Raw genomic sequence first — 13661 nt, forward strand, 5'->3', positions numbered from 1 at the left:
CCGTTTTAAGTCCCTGCTGTTCTCCTTGTCGCCCACATATATCATAGGTTCCAGCTAAAATAATGTTCTGTTTCTCCTTTGTCCCTCAGCCAACCCGTCATTCTGTCCATTTCTGCACATTCATAGATCTTTTTAATTATGGCATCTTCCGGCGGTATGGTAGTAGATTTCCAAAATTGTGCATAAGTTATTTTTGCAGCCACAATTATATGTAGGCTCAAATACCATATAGACTTACTCATGTTTTCTGGTTTTATGCTTAGTAAAAAGTTCTCGGGTTTCCATTCCATGCTTGCCCCAGTAATCTCTTTTAGCCATTTTTGAATCCTTCTCCAGTATTTCGTGGCCTCAGTACAAGACCACCAAATATGGTAGAATGTGCCATCCCTTCTTCCACATTTCCAACACAGTGGAGATAACCCAGGAAACATTTTGGCTAACCTCGTTGGGGGGAGGTGCCATCTATAAGCCATCTTGTATATGTTTTCTTTAAATGCTGTAGATATTGTAAGTTTAATAGTCTTACTCCATAGATCCCACCATTTGCCCATTTCAATCTCATAACCAAAGCTTCTCTCCCATGTTATTAGAAGGCTTTTATCCATCTCTTCTTTAGCATCTTGACAGGTCAAAAACTGATAAATATTCGATAACATTTTCTTATCTCCACCAAACAAAATCTTATCTATCCCCTGAGGGTTTGGGTAGATCCCAAACCGTACCTTATCACTTTTAAGCCTATTTCTAATCTGTAAATATTCCCACCATTCCAGATTCCTGCCCTGCTGCTCTAATTCCATCTTTGTTTTCATGTTGCCATCTTCTGTCATAATGTCTTTATATGTTACGTTTCTTGTCCAATTAAATACACTGGGATGCGTTAAGACCTCTAACAGGAGGGAGTGGATCGGGAGAGAGGAGTGGTAAAGGGGGAGGGGAAGTAGGGTAGAGGGGAATGATGGAGGGAAGATAGAAAGTTGGAGGGGGTGGAAGAAAGAGGTGTATGGAGAGTAGAAGAGGTATATTGGGTTTCTATTTTTTTGGGTATTGTTGACAAGAGGAATTGCTGTGATTATTGTTTAATGTTGTATGGCCCCGGCTATGCACAGTATATATGTGAGTGTATGAAAATGAAAAAATGGAAAATAAAAACCTTTTCAATGGGAAGACCTCTAACAGTGCCAACCAGCACAGAACCCTAAGATAGTATTTTTTCCTCATCTTTTCCCACACCCCCATCAAAATCTTCTGAATATAATGTCCCATGAAGTACCTATGGGGGGTATCTCTTTTCTTGCCAGAGGGAGGTGTGCCATCCCTGGGGGAGGTCGTGTCCCTCTATAGCCAATATACTACTCAACATCACCCAATCCTTCACCCATGTCATAATTGCTGCATTATAATATGCTTTCCAGTTGGGTACTCCGAAGCCTCCCAGTTCTTTACGTTTTTGTAACATTTGGGCTTTGATTTGTGCTTTCTTGCCCTGCCATATAAATCTAGCCACTATTGTCTCCAAGGATTTAAAAAAAATTGTCCAATTTAGTTGGTGCCGTTTGAAACAAAAACAAAAATTTCGGTAGTACATGTCGCAATCCTGCCCATCAAAGATAGTTGTTTACCACTCCAATTAGTCATGTCCTTAGATACCTGTTGTAGTAATTTCATATAGTTATCTACTTTGATAGAGGAACAACTCTCCATGAGCCAAATTCTCAAGTATTATATTTTATTTAATGTAAAGATAAACAGTAGGGGGGATAATGGGCATCCTTGTCTTGTGCCTTTACCAATCTCAATATCACCCGCCTCTTCTCCATTTACCAATAGTGTCGCAGTTTGTCGTTAATAAATTGCCCAAACTGCATTTAAGAAGTTTTCTCCAAACTTCATATTTTCTAATTGTGACAACATAAACTTCCAATTTACCCCATCAAAAGCCTTTTGTGCGTCGAGAAACATAAAGGCCACTTGTTTATCTGGCCGGGCTTCATAATATTCTAAGGCATCCAAAATAATTCTAACATTATCTTTCAAATGCCTTGATGGCAGGAAGCCGTTCTGATCAGGGTGTATAAATTTACTAAGGAAGAATTTAAGTCTATCCGCCAGTATAGCTGCAAAGATTTTATAATCCACATTCAAAAGTGAAATGGGCCTATAGTTTTTAATTTGGGTACAGTCAGCTCCAGCTTTAGGCAAAAGGGTTATATAGGCCTCAGCCCACGATTTTGGTGCGATAGAATTCGTCAAGACAGCATTAAATATTACTATCATCTCTTGTCCTAAGATTTCCAAAAAAGTTTTATAGATTTCAACTGGCAAACCATCCATGCCAGGAGTTTTGTTGTTTTCCATTTTTTTGACTGCCTTTTCTAATTCATCTATTGTTATCTTTTGGTTTAGTACCCCTTTTGCTTCATTTGAGATCTTGGGTAGGTTTGCATTATCTAAAAATTCCTTAATTTGGTCCTCAGAGGTTTCTTCTCTACTATATAGTTGCTGAAAAAAAAACCTTGAATAATTTCCTGTTTCTCCCCCTTGGTTTCTACTAATTCCCCTTTACTATTCTGCAGTTGAGCTATACGTCTGCTCTCTCTTTCTTTCCAAAGTTTATAAGAGAGCCAACGACCTGGTTTGTTAGCATGCTCAAAAAAGTTTTGCTTAATCCCCCTAAGTTTCCGAGCAACATCCTTCTGGTCTAGAAGAGATATCCCGTGCTTAATTCTAGCCATTTCTTCTTTTTTCTTATCATCTAGTGGGTCCTGTTGCAAGGCTTTTTCCACCACCTCCAATTTGGCTACCCATTTTGCCCTCTCTTCTAATTTTTTCCACTGTGTGCCTATTGTATATTTAATAGCTAGGCCTCTCATATAAGCCTTGGCCGTATCCCAAAGTATTTGTGGGGTTACTCCCTTCCTATTTTCTTCAAAAAAAAAAAAAAAACTCATTTCCCTTTTAAACATTTGTTGAAATTCTTGTTCTTTCACTATCTCTGTATTCATCATCCACCTTCTCTTCCTCCCCTGCCTTACTCCTTTCTACACCAATAAGAGTGGATTATGATTGGCCCAGGTATTAACCTCGATTGCTGCTTCCTTAATCACGTCCCCAATTTCTGATGACAACCAAGCCATGTCGATCCTAGAACAGGATTGATGTCTATGTGAAAAGAAAGTAAATTGTTGTTTCTGTGGGTGGAGTTCACGCCATACATCCTTTAATTCATGTTCCTCCCCCATGTCTTCAAAAGTTTTGGGGAGAGCTCTCCTCCTTTCTCTTAATTTCCCCCCCTTTTGGATGTTTCCTGGGTTATAGTCCATTGTCCTATCTGCCACAGCGTTATAATCACCCACCACACATATGTGGTCATAACCTAACTGCTATTTTTTGATGCAACTTTCTAAAAAAGGTACTTTGATTGTCGTTTGGTGCATATATGACCACCAGCAGAATTTTATATCGACCAAATTTCAATTCAACCATTAAAAGTCTCCCCTCCCCATCAGTATACACCAATTTAGAATCGATATGATCTTTAACATACAGCACAATGCCTCTTTTCTTTTCATCTGCTAAACTTGTATGCATTATACCCAGCCGGGGGTAATACAACACATTTTGCTGGTGATTCACTATACGTACTTCTTGCAGGCATGTCAGATCACAATTCTTTTCCCGTAAAGCATTCAATATTTTATTTCTCTTTCTTAGTGAATTCAAACCATTTATGTTTAAAGAAATTAAGCGGAGTTCATCCGCCATGTTTATTTGTGTAAGGCTTTGGATTTTGTTGTCTGCCTCATCTGCGGCCTCTCATCTCTATTTTGATTCTCATTTCCCCCTTTTTCGTCTCCCGGGACACTATTCTTTCACTCCTCTTCTCGGTTCTTGTTATCCAATTCTCCATCGTTATTCTGAGTTCCCCTCTTCAACTGACTTTCCATAAAGTCTTGTGCATCTTGCAATGATTCAATCCGAAACCTCTGGCCTTGCCAGAGGAAGGACAACCCTTCTAGGAAAAGCCACCTATACATCACCTGAAATTTCCTCAGTTGTGTTGTTAGGTCCTGATATTTCTGCCTCCTTTCCCTCACTCTTCTTGGTATCTGTTTTAATATTGTCACCATCTCCCCCGCGTATATGGTGTTCTGGTCACGTGCCTTCTGGTAAATTTCTTCTCTCAGAGATCGTTTACTAAACCTCACGTGCACTTCATGTGGCAGTTTCTGTCTCCTAGTATAGGAAGTAAAAATTCTCTTTAAGTTTATAACATAATGTAAATTTCCATCCTTTCATCCAGATATATTCCCGTTGTTCCATCAGCATATTATAACCAACATTTACAGCTGACTTTCACTTTTTTCTGTTTCAAATTTCAACAGAGTTTATACATTTTAGCAATTACATGTTGATCATTTGTACATAATTGCATTTCAATATTCAACTCACAAAGAAGAGGCAAGACAAAAAAGACGCCATTATGGCTGAGATAAAGAGAAAAAGAATTTTTAAAAATGATTTCTCAAAAATTAAGTTTTAACAATGACAGTTAAGTGTCAATAAAAGAAATAGAAATAAAAATAAAATGAGTTAGGTAAAGCAAAAACTATGAATCTGTAAAAATCAGAGAAATAGTTGGCACATAAATTATTTTAGAAATAAATTATTTTAGAAACTACGAGAGAGAGGGAGAGACAGAGACAGACTGACTTACTGACTGACTGACTGTATTAATTGATAGTGTGACCATGCAAAAAACCTATTTCACATATATTAGTCCAGCTTGTATAAAGCAAGTAATTTCTCCATGGAGAAAATAATTGGATACCTAAGGAACAAAATTTGCAGAGGAACCGAAACATTATCATTGGACCTATAACATTAAGGGGAGTTTCTGAAGCAATAAAAAGATTACATCAGAAAATATCCCTAGATGAAATGGATTAAAGGTTCTTATAAATATTTCAAAAATGAACTTTTACAACCTTTACAAATACGATGCACTCTGTCTGGGATTTGGCGGGTTCTGCACAGTAGCTGTTCCTAGCACACCATTCTTCTAGACACGGGTGTCAAACTTGATTTCATTGAGGACCACATTAGGGTTGTCTTCGATCTCAGGGAGCTCCCGGATGTGGCCAGGGTGGGCGTGGCCTGGGTGGGCATGGCCAAGTCGACGTCCTGCAACCCTCTGCCAGTAAAAACTGAGCCAAAGGTAAATTCACTGCAGCATTTTTCAACAATCAAGATGGGCTGTAACTAAAGTATATGGTAATCAAATTATCCTTAATTAAGGTAAGATAATTCTGCTAATTCTGATCAGCTCAGGAAGCTAATACTATGAATCCAGTTACAGCTGAATATCAAGGAGAACCCCTATTCAGAACACTTGTTCTTTCTGAGGTACTGTAAGTCCATTTCAAACAAGCTGAACCTCAACTCTACTTTACCATTTGTTAGGGATTCAGAAAGTCCTAGACTTATGACCTAGCGGCTAGCAACTAGCCAAGCCAAGCCCTGATTAGCTACGGTGTGGCTTGGCTAAGTGTGGGCCACTAGGGGTGCGCTTATTGGCTTTCCTTGCTTGACAGCTCCATATAAATAGCTGTCAAGCAGGGAAGGTGGGGAATCGCCTGTAAATAGTTCTGACTGTGAAATAAAGAGTTCTTCGTTCTCAGTCCTGGCTCCTGCCTTGTCCTTCCGCCGATCCTCTAAACTGGCGACGAAGGTGGGATCATGGCAATTCCACTGATAGGTGACCTAGGACGAGTGAGAAGATCGTCAGCTGCGAGGCCGTGAAGTCCGCGAAGCTTCCGTCAAGCTTTTCTTCTCCCTCCCACTTCGTCTCACACCTCACGAACTCGAGATGGCTGCCCTGCCTCCATTCGCTCCATTTGGAACCTCCGGCGAGTTGTGGGCCGGGTTCCTGGAGCGCTTTGAGTGCTACTTAATCACCTCAAAAAACCACAACCTGCCGCCTGAGGAGAAGTGCAGTTTTTTCCTCAGCTGCTGCGATCCGGTGATGTTTGCCTCCGCTAGAGCTTGACCGATCCGTGGCCTGGTGCTGGGGCAGCCGTGAAGCGCATGCGTTCGCGGCTGTCAATGACATGCTTACATCAGCGGCAGTCTTAGTCCAGGATAGTGATAAGCTGCCGCTGATGTGGCGTGTGACGCCTCCCCCTACGGTCTGGGGGCGGTCCTGAGCCATGTCCTCCCGAATGGCTTGGAGGCCCCCATGGCTTTCTATTCCCGTACACTCTCCTCAACGGAGCGCAACTACAGCCAGATCAACAAGGAGGCTCTGGCTGCAGTGTCCAGGATTAAGAAATTCCATGATTACATCTATGGCCGGCATTTTACTCTTGTCACGGACCACAAGCCTCTCCTTGGCCTTCTGGCTGGCGACACGCCACCCCTCCATCCTTTCCCCAAGGATGACCCGTTGGATGGAGTTCCTGGCAGCATATTCTTACATGCTGTGGTACCGTCCTGGCAAGCAGCTGGGGCATGCTGATGCCCTTAGCCGCTGCCCCCTGCCTGAAACCGACCACTCCCCAGTGCCATCTCTCTCTGCCCTGTCCATTACTTCCCTGGATCTCCCTCTCACCACCTCAGATGTGCCGACCCCGTCTTGTCCCAGGTATGCTCCTGGGTTCTCCGGGGCTGGCCTCTTGGGAAGGTGTCCGATGCCTTCAGGCCCTTTAAGGTCTGCCAGATGGAATTGGCCATCCATAGCGGTTGCCTTATTTGGGGCAACAGGGTGGTTATTCCCCCTTCTCTGCACCCTTAGGTCCTCTCTCAGCTCCATAGGGATCACCCAGGCATAGCGTGCATGAAGGTGTTGGCGCGCAGCTATGTCTGGTAGCCCCAATTCCCAAGAGGCCAGCCCTGGAGAACCCAGGAGCATACCTGGGACAAGACGGGGTCGGCTAGAGTGTGAGCCGCTACATCTGATGCTGAGATCGCGGCCTGGGTGGGCTGCTGTTCCCCTTGTCAGCTTTCCTAGCCAGCGCCCCTGGCGGTGCCTTCTTGTGAGTGGGAGGCTCCAAGAGGACCATGGTCTTGCCTACACGTTGACTTTGCTGGACCTTTCCATGGCCAGGTGTTCCTGATCGTAGTGAATGCGTACTCTCACTGGGTGGAGCTGGTCCTCATGGCCCCCACCATGGCTGAGAGTACCATCAGGGCCTTGTGCAGATTGTTCGCGACCCACAGCTTACTGGACATCGTGGTGTCCGACAATGGGCCCCAATTCGCGTCCGCTTTGTTCCAGGAATACCTGGCCTTGCAAGGCATCCAGCACGCGCCCACTGCCCCCTATCATCTGGCCTGCAATGGCTGAGTGGAGCGCGCCGTCCGCTCGCCCAAGGAGGCCCTTGGCCGGGTGGAATGGGGCAATTGGCTGGCGAGGGTGGTGGCTTACTTACTAAGCCAACATTCCACCCCCTGCCCAATGATGAACAAAAGCCCCAAGGAGCTGCTGATGGGTTGGCGCTTGTGAACCCCCTTGGATAGGCTTCATCCGCTCTATTCAGGGGAGCAGCCATGCAACCTGGGGGCTCCCCCATGCTCCTTTAGGGGGGATTTGGTTTGGGCACGCTCTTTCTCAGGGGACGCTAAATGGGTGGCCGCCTCTATTCTGTCCATAACCAGTCCCTGTTCTTATAGGGTTGGCCTGGCCAATGGATCTGAGGGGAGGTGCCACGTGGATCAGTTAAGGAGGCATCTCCCCTCGATACCAGCACTTCCACTGATCCAGGGGCCCAGGACACCACTGCCCTCCAGTCTGTCAATGAATCATCCAGGCCTTCGGCCGCTGGCTCCCAGTTCGAGGTCTTTCCCCACGCAGGCCTCTCCTATCCTGACGTTGCAGGCCATCTACCTGACCAACCTATTTCTCAACCCGAGTTCGCGTTCATGGATTCAAACATTCAGGCCTTCCCCCAGTCAGGCCTCACCTACCTGGACACCACCTGCTGGCCATCGTCCCCAACTTCATCTCAAACCATTCCGCTACCTCCCCCTGGTTTCCAAAGCCTCAGTCACCCAGCCGCCGCCTACCGGCAACCTGACTCTTCTCTTGGTCTTGTGCCTCCACGGCCCGGCCTACCTGTGTTGTTATGCCCGCTGGTCCAAGATGGCATCACTCGGAGCTCCACTCCCTTCAGGGAGGAGCTACCACAAGCACGACTCATGCCTCCAATGACTCCAGTCGAACTAAGGCATTCTGGGCGTGTCCAGCGCCACCCCGCCTACTTGCCCTTCGGGTTTCTTCCTGCAAAGCCCTTTGGGCGTCAGGCGGAGCTGTCGGGTTGCCTGAAGGGCTTTGCAGGAAGTAACGCGGCTTGAGGCGCAATGACGGTCCTGGTGTGGGGCGCACGCCCATTAAACGCCTCTCTTGGTTCCCTCCTCCTCCTTCTCCTTCCACAGCCTGCGCGACACTGCTGCCATAGGCCGAGAGCTGCCGCCGACGCTGCTGCATAGCTGAGAGAGGGAGAGCGTGAAAGCCAAGGCAGGGCGCCAAGCTTTGGTTAAGGCATGCAAGGGAAACCGCGAGCCGAAAGGAAGTCTTGCTGGGAAGACGCAGCAGCAGGGCTTTAAAGGGCTCCCCCCTCCCCAGCCAGCCAGCCCACCCAGCCCATTCCTCCCCCGCCACCACTGTGTCCAACAGGCCAAGTTGCTGGGAGGAGAAAGCTTGGGCTGCAGAGCAGAGTTTGAACTGCCAAGTGATGTGCGGTGACCTTCATGGCCGGTGAGGGTTCCGCTCTATGGCAGACGCGGCGCCAGGGCTTCGGGGGGCTTTCACGCTTGCCTCACTGGCCATGAAGCTCACCGCATGTCACTGATCCAAACTCTGTTCTGTTCGATTCTATAAGGGAGCCATGGTCAATGATATTTCCAACCCTGTCCTTCAGTGATCAGTAGAGAATTTCATCCTTTCAAAAGTTAAATCTTTTTTCACTGGTTGATGCATATATTTTGAGAATTAAGAGATGGTTGATATAAAGCTCCCCCTCTCACATTTCATGCAATAAATATTCATAATAGCAATTAACTCACTATACAGTACATTTCTTGGATCAAAAGCAAAATGAAAAAGTATATATACCGTATATCCAAGTGGTGGGATGACTTTCTACATTAAACCACAGCTGACCACAAAACATTCCAAGCTTCCAAGCTACCACGAGCACTATAAGAAGTATTATCCCAGCTGATATACACTCCAGGAAAATTTCAGACTGCATGCTTGTTCTTTCAAAGTTTAGGACTGATATAAAAAACTTTTCATTAATGTAAGACTTTCACTTTCTTTATATTAAATGTATATAGTAGAGGTGGGTTGCCAATATCTTTACTACTGGTTCGGGTGCGCTCCTGCACATGCACAGAAGTGTCTGAGCAGGTGGGCAGAGCCTCTTGCCACCGCTACCACCAGTTCAGCTGATCTGGGCCGAACTGGCAGCAACCCATCTCTGGTATATAGGATATAAAAGGTGCTGTCATCTTTTCCTGCAACTCAACTACTCCTTTAGAATGTAATACAATTACTTTCAGGGATTCCTGGCTATCCATTCCTGGCCAACATCTCCTCCTCCATGACCACCAACTGCTGTCCTAAATCTATAGCAGTTAGGCTTTAGCATTTGAATATTATCATCCCATTTTTTTTTTACAGATGGTGAAATGCTAGAATCAGGCCACTTATACTATTGCTGGTGATTTTCACAGTGCTCGTTTACTGTAAAATGGAATCTGTCAATGTCTCCTTCTTTCTTATTCCTAATATTTCTCCATCAAAACTGCTTCCCTTCAAACAAAAAAGGGAAACACACACACACACACACACACACACATGCCCAGACCCTTCATAAGTCAGCAGTAGTTTGTTTACTCAGTGGAGTTGGAGTATTTCAGACATCCCAGTCCCTTTATATACAATCCAGGAATGGAACGATGTGGAAGAGAAAGTGTTTCTAGCTGGTGAAAAACTTATTGTTTTAAAAAAACGGACTGCCTATAAAATCTAAAAACTAATTTAAATCAAAGAATAGAAGAACTTAGTGGTGAATTTGATTTTTGTAATGGTTCTGGACAGTGGTTATCTTACTTTTTAAATGCTATTTACATGGATTGATTCTAAGCAAAACCTTTTCAAATGGATGGATTATCCTTCTAACATTTCTTTGTGACTCTCTGTAAGCTACAGATGGATGTTTTGACTTTGACATTCTAAGCTTTTATTGCTTGGCTGTTTGGCTTAAGATCTGATAAGATTTTACAGCTGTCCCTTTGAAGTTTGCTTTTGCTTGCAGAGAGTTTGTGAGTGTTTCAATCTTGCTAAGCATCTAAGAAAAAATACAACTGCTTATAAACATGGCATCTCTCTGAGAAGTACTCTTAGCTCTGTAGAGGGTGCTGGATACAGAGGAAAGAATTGAGAGAAAATTCCATTATTTGGTGCATTTGGCAACGAAATGTGATGAAAAAACTGAGGATGTTCTTCAAACACAAAATAAGAAGACTGAAATTCAAAAAATTGAAATGGAAGGTGAATATAAAGAGATTGAGCCTGTTGATATTCATGGCAATTGGTTTATTTCTGACAGAGGAAAGAGTGGAATATTGGAAGAGGAATTAAATGGAGAGAAAATTTATTTTAAAGGACAGGACATAGAGGAAGAAGAAAGCATTAAAGAATTTATGGACTATGAAATACTATTTGCAAAATATTTGATAACACTGCTGAGAATTAAAGACAAGCTGAAAAAGGAAACAGAAGGAGGGCATTAATATTATATGAGAGATACTATAAACAAGGAGTTGCAAAGAGAAGTCCATACAGATTTGTTTAAGATGTTTGGAGGACTGGATCCACAAATGGCAGAAGACATAAGATTGTTTTGCTATTGGAGAGATACAGGTTGATAGATGGAAGAGTATAATTTTAAACTAGCTAAACTTAGTTAAATTCAGTGATAATAGGTATAGTTAAATAAAAATTGATAATGATAATAATGTATACAATGTTGAGCTGTTATGATAAGTAATAATTGGATATGAATATTTAATTTTACCTGTGAAGGGAAGGTTAGAAATATTTTTGGATTATATATACAAGTTGTTAATAACAATAACAATAAAAAAGAACAAAATTAGACACAGCTAAGTTTTAACTAATAGGGGGAAAATGTTATGATATAGGACATTGAAAGGATAATGATAATAAATTATATACATGGAGGATTAGAAAATTTTAGTATTAAATATTATGGATGTTTAGCTAAAACAGGATATGAGGATTAAAAGTTAATGGAGGATTTTATAAATAAGTAAATGAAATGCCAGCATGTGGTTATATATTAAATCTTGGTATATTTTACGATGAAGGACGTTTAAATAATTATAGTCAAATAAAAGTGGAGGTATGATGATGGTAATATAATAAATATCTGAGTTAAGATATTAGAATTAATATGAATTATATTTGATGACGGCAGAAGAGATGCACAAAAGCCTTTTGTAACCAACTGATACACTGTTGAAATTATACGCCCCTCAGAGAGGGTTCGCAATTTGGGAGTCCTCCTGGATCCCCAGCTGACTTTAGAACACCACCTGTCAGCTGTGACCAGGGTGACCTTTGCCCAGGTTCGCCTGGTGCACCAATTGCGACCCTACCTGGATCGGGAGGCCCTTCAGACAGTCACTTACGCCCTTGTGACCTCAAGACTGGATTATTGTAATGCGCTCTACATGGGGCTGCCCTTGAAGAGTGTTCGAAGACTCCAGTTAGTCCAGAATGCAGCCGCGCGAGCGATTGTGGGTGCACCCAGGTACACCCACGTCACACCTATCCTCCGCGAGCTGCACTGGCTACCCACTAGTCTCCAAATCCGCTTCAAGGTGCTGGTCGCTACCTATAAAGCCCTAAATGGCATCGGACCTGGGTACCTGAGAGACCGCCTCCTGCCGATTACCTCCCTCAGACCGATTAGATCTCACAGGTTAGGTCTCCTCCAGATTCCATCTGCCAGCCAATGTCGGCTGGCGACCCCCTGGGGGAGAGCCTTCTCTGTTGCAGCTCCAGCCCTCTGGAATGATCTCCCTGTCGAGATCCGGACCCTTACTACTCTCCCGGCCTTCCGCAAAGCCACCAAGTCCTGGCTGCTCCAGCTGGCCAGGGGGGCTGTGAAATATCCAGCCCCACGGAAATTGTGAATGTTGTGGTTTTGTTTTTAAAGTGTTGTCTTTGTCTAGTTTTCCCCCTTTCCCTTGTCTATTGTGAGCCACCCGGAGTCCTTCAGGAGTGGGCGGCATACAAGACAAATAAAATAAAATCAATCAAATCAAATCAAATCACTTTCTACAGTATGTAAAGAAGGAGAATTTGTATGTTTGTTTTGAAAATTTAAAAAAAATTATAAATAAAAAAGAGTACTAAATTTCCAGACAACTTCTCCAAAGATTAGAGGTGGCATTGTAGATGCTGAGAAGTACCTTTCTGATGGTGCATGCCCATGCAACGTCCCCCGTGGCCCACTGAAGGCTCCCTGAAGCCTCCTAGGACCAAAAATGGGGCGGAGGGGGCACTCCCATGCATGCCGACCCTGCATCCCCCATGCATGTGCATGCATGTCCGGCATGCATGGCAGAGACACAAAAATTAGCTTGCTGGTGGGAGGCACATGCACATACATGATGGAGCTGAGCTGGGGTGGTGGCTTGCATGTCTGCAGAGAGGGCTCCACATACCACCTGTGGCACGCATGCCACAGGTTTGCCATTACGGACCTATGGTGTCTGGCATTTATAAACCCAATTATCAGAAATTTTAGGTATCTTTCTGAACTAAAACTTATCATTGTAATTGTACAAACTACAAGACCTAACCTGGGCAACCATTACAAAGATTGCTATGTTTCTTGCAATAGCTGTGGAATGCAGAAGTCAACTGATACCTTTTCATTATTAATTGGTTTTTTAAAAGGATCCCCCCCCCCCGTGTTTTGTCTTTTCTCCTGGATTTTAAATTTTGTGTTTGTATCTGGTGTTTTATTTCTCTATTTATACTTTATTGGTTCAGGACCATAAATAAATAAATCAGATTGAAATAAATCGAATCAGGCTTGATAGCAGCATCGATCGGCAAGTCTTTCTTGAAGTCTTCTCCACCATGCCTGCTACCTCTAGTAAATATTTAAAAATGTATAAACACAACTATCCTTTTTTACAGCAGGCTAAAAGGCTTGGAGTGCCATTTCTTGATTGATTTGTGGGACAGGAAGCTTCTCTTTCCACTGGTTCTGATCATTTATTAATTTCAGTAAATTGTATCTCCTGCAGCTTCTGTAAAAATCCAACAGATGGTGCTCCTGTACTACAGAATCCTTATTTTAAAATCGGGAAAACACCCTGCTATACAGATAAGATATACATAGTTATATCTATATTTCAAACATATTGTCACAAATAAATGATAAATCTGAAGTGATTAGTTGTCAGTTACATTTTTGCTAACTTCCATGAAACAAACCAATATACTGCAATAGTTCCCCACTATTAAGTCAGATAGAACTGAAGAAGATGAGAAATAAACGTTTTCAAGGAAAAGAAACCCAGAAAAATCCAGTTGCCTTTTGGAAAAGCATCTTTGA

Source organism: Thamnophis elegans, chromosome 8 (assembly GCF_009769535.1).
Source record: "Thamnophis elegans isolate rThaEle1 chromosome 8, rThaEle1.pri, whole genome shotgun sequence".
Classification (NCBI taxonomy): domain Eukaryota; kingdom Metazoa; phylum Chordata; class Lepidosauria; order Squamata; family Colubridae; genus Thamnophis; species Thamnophis elegans.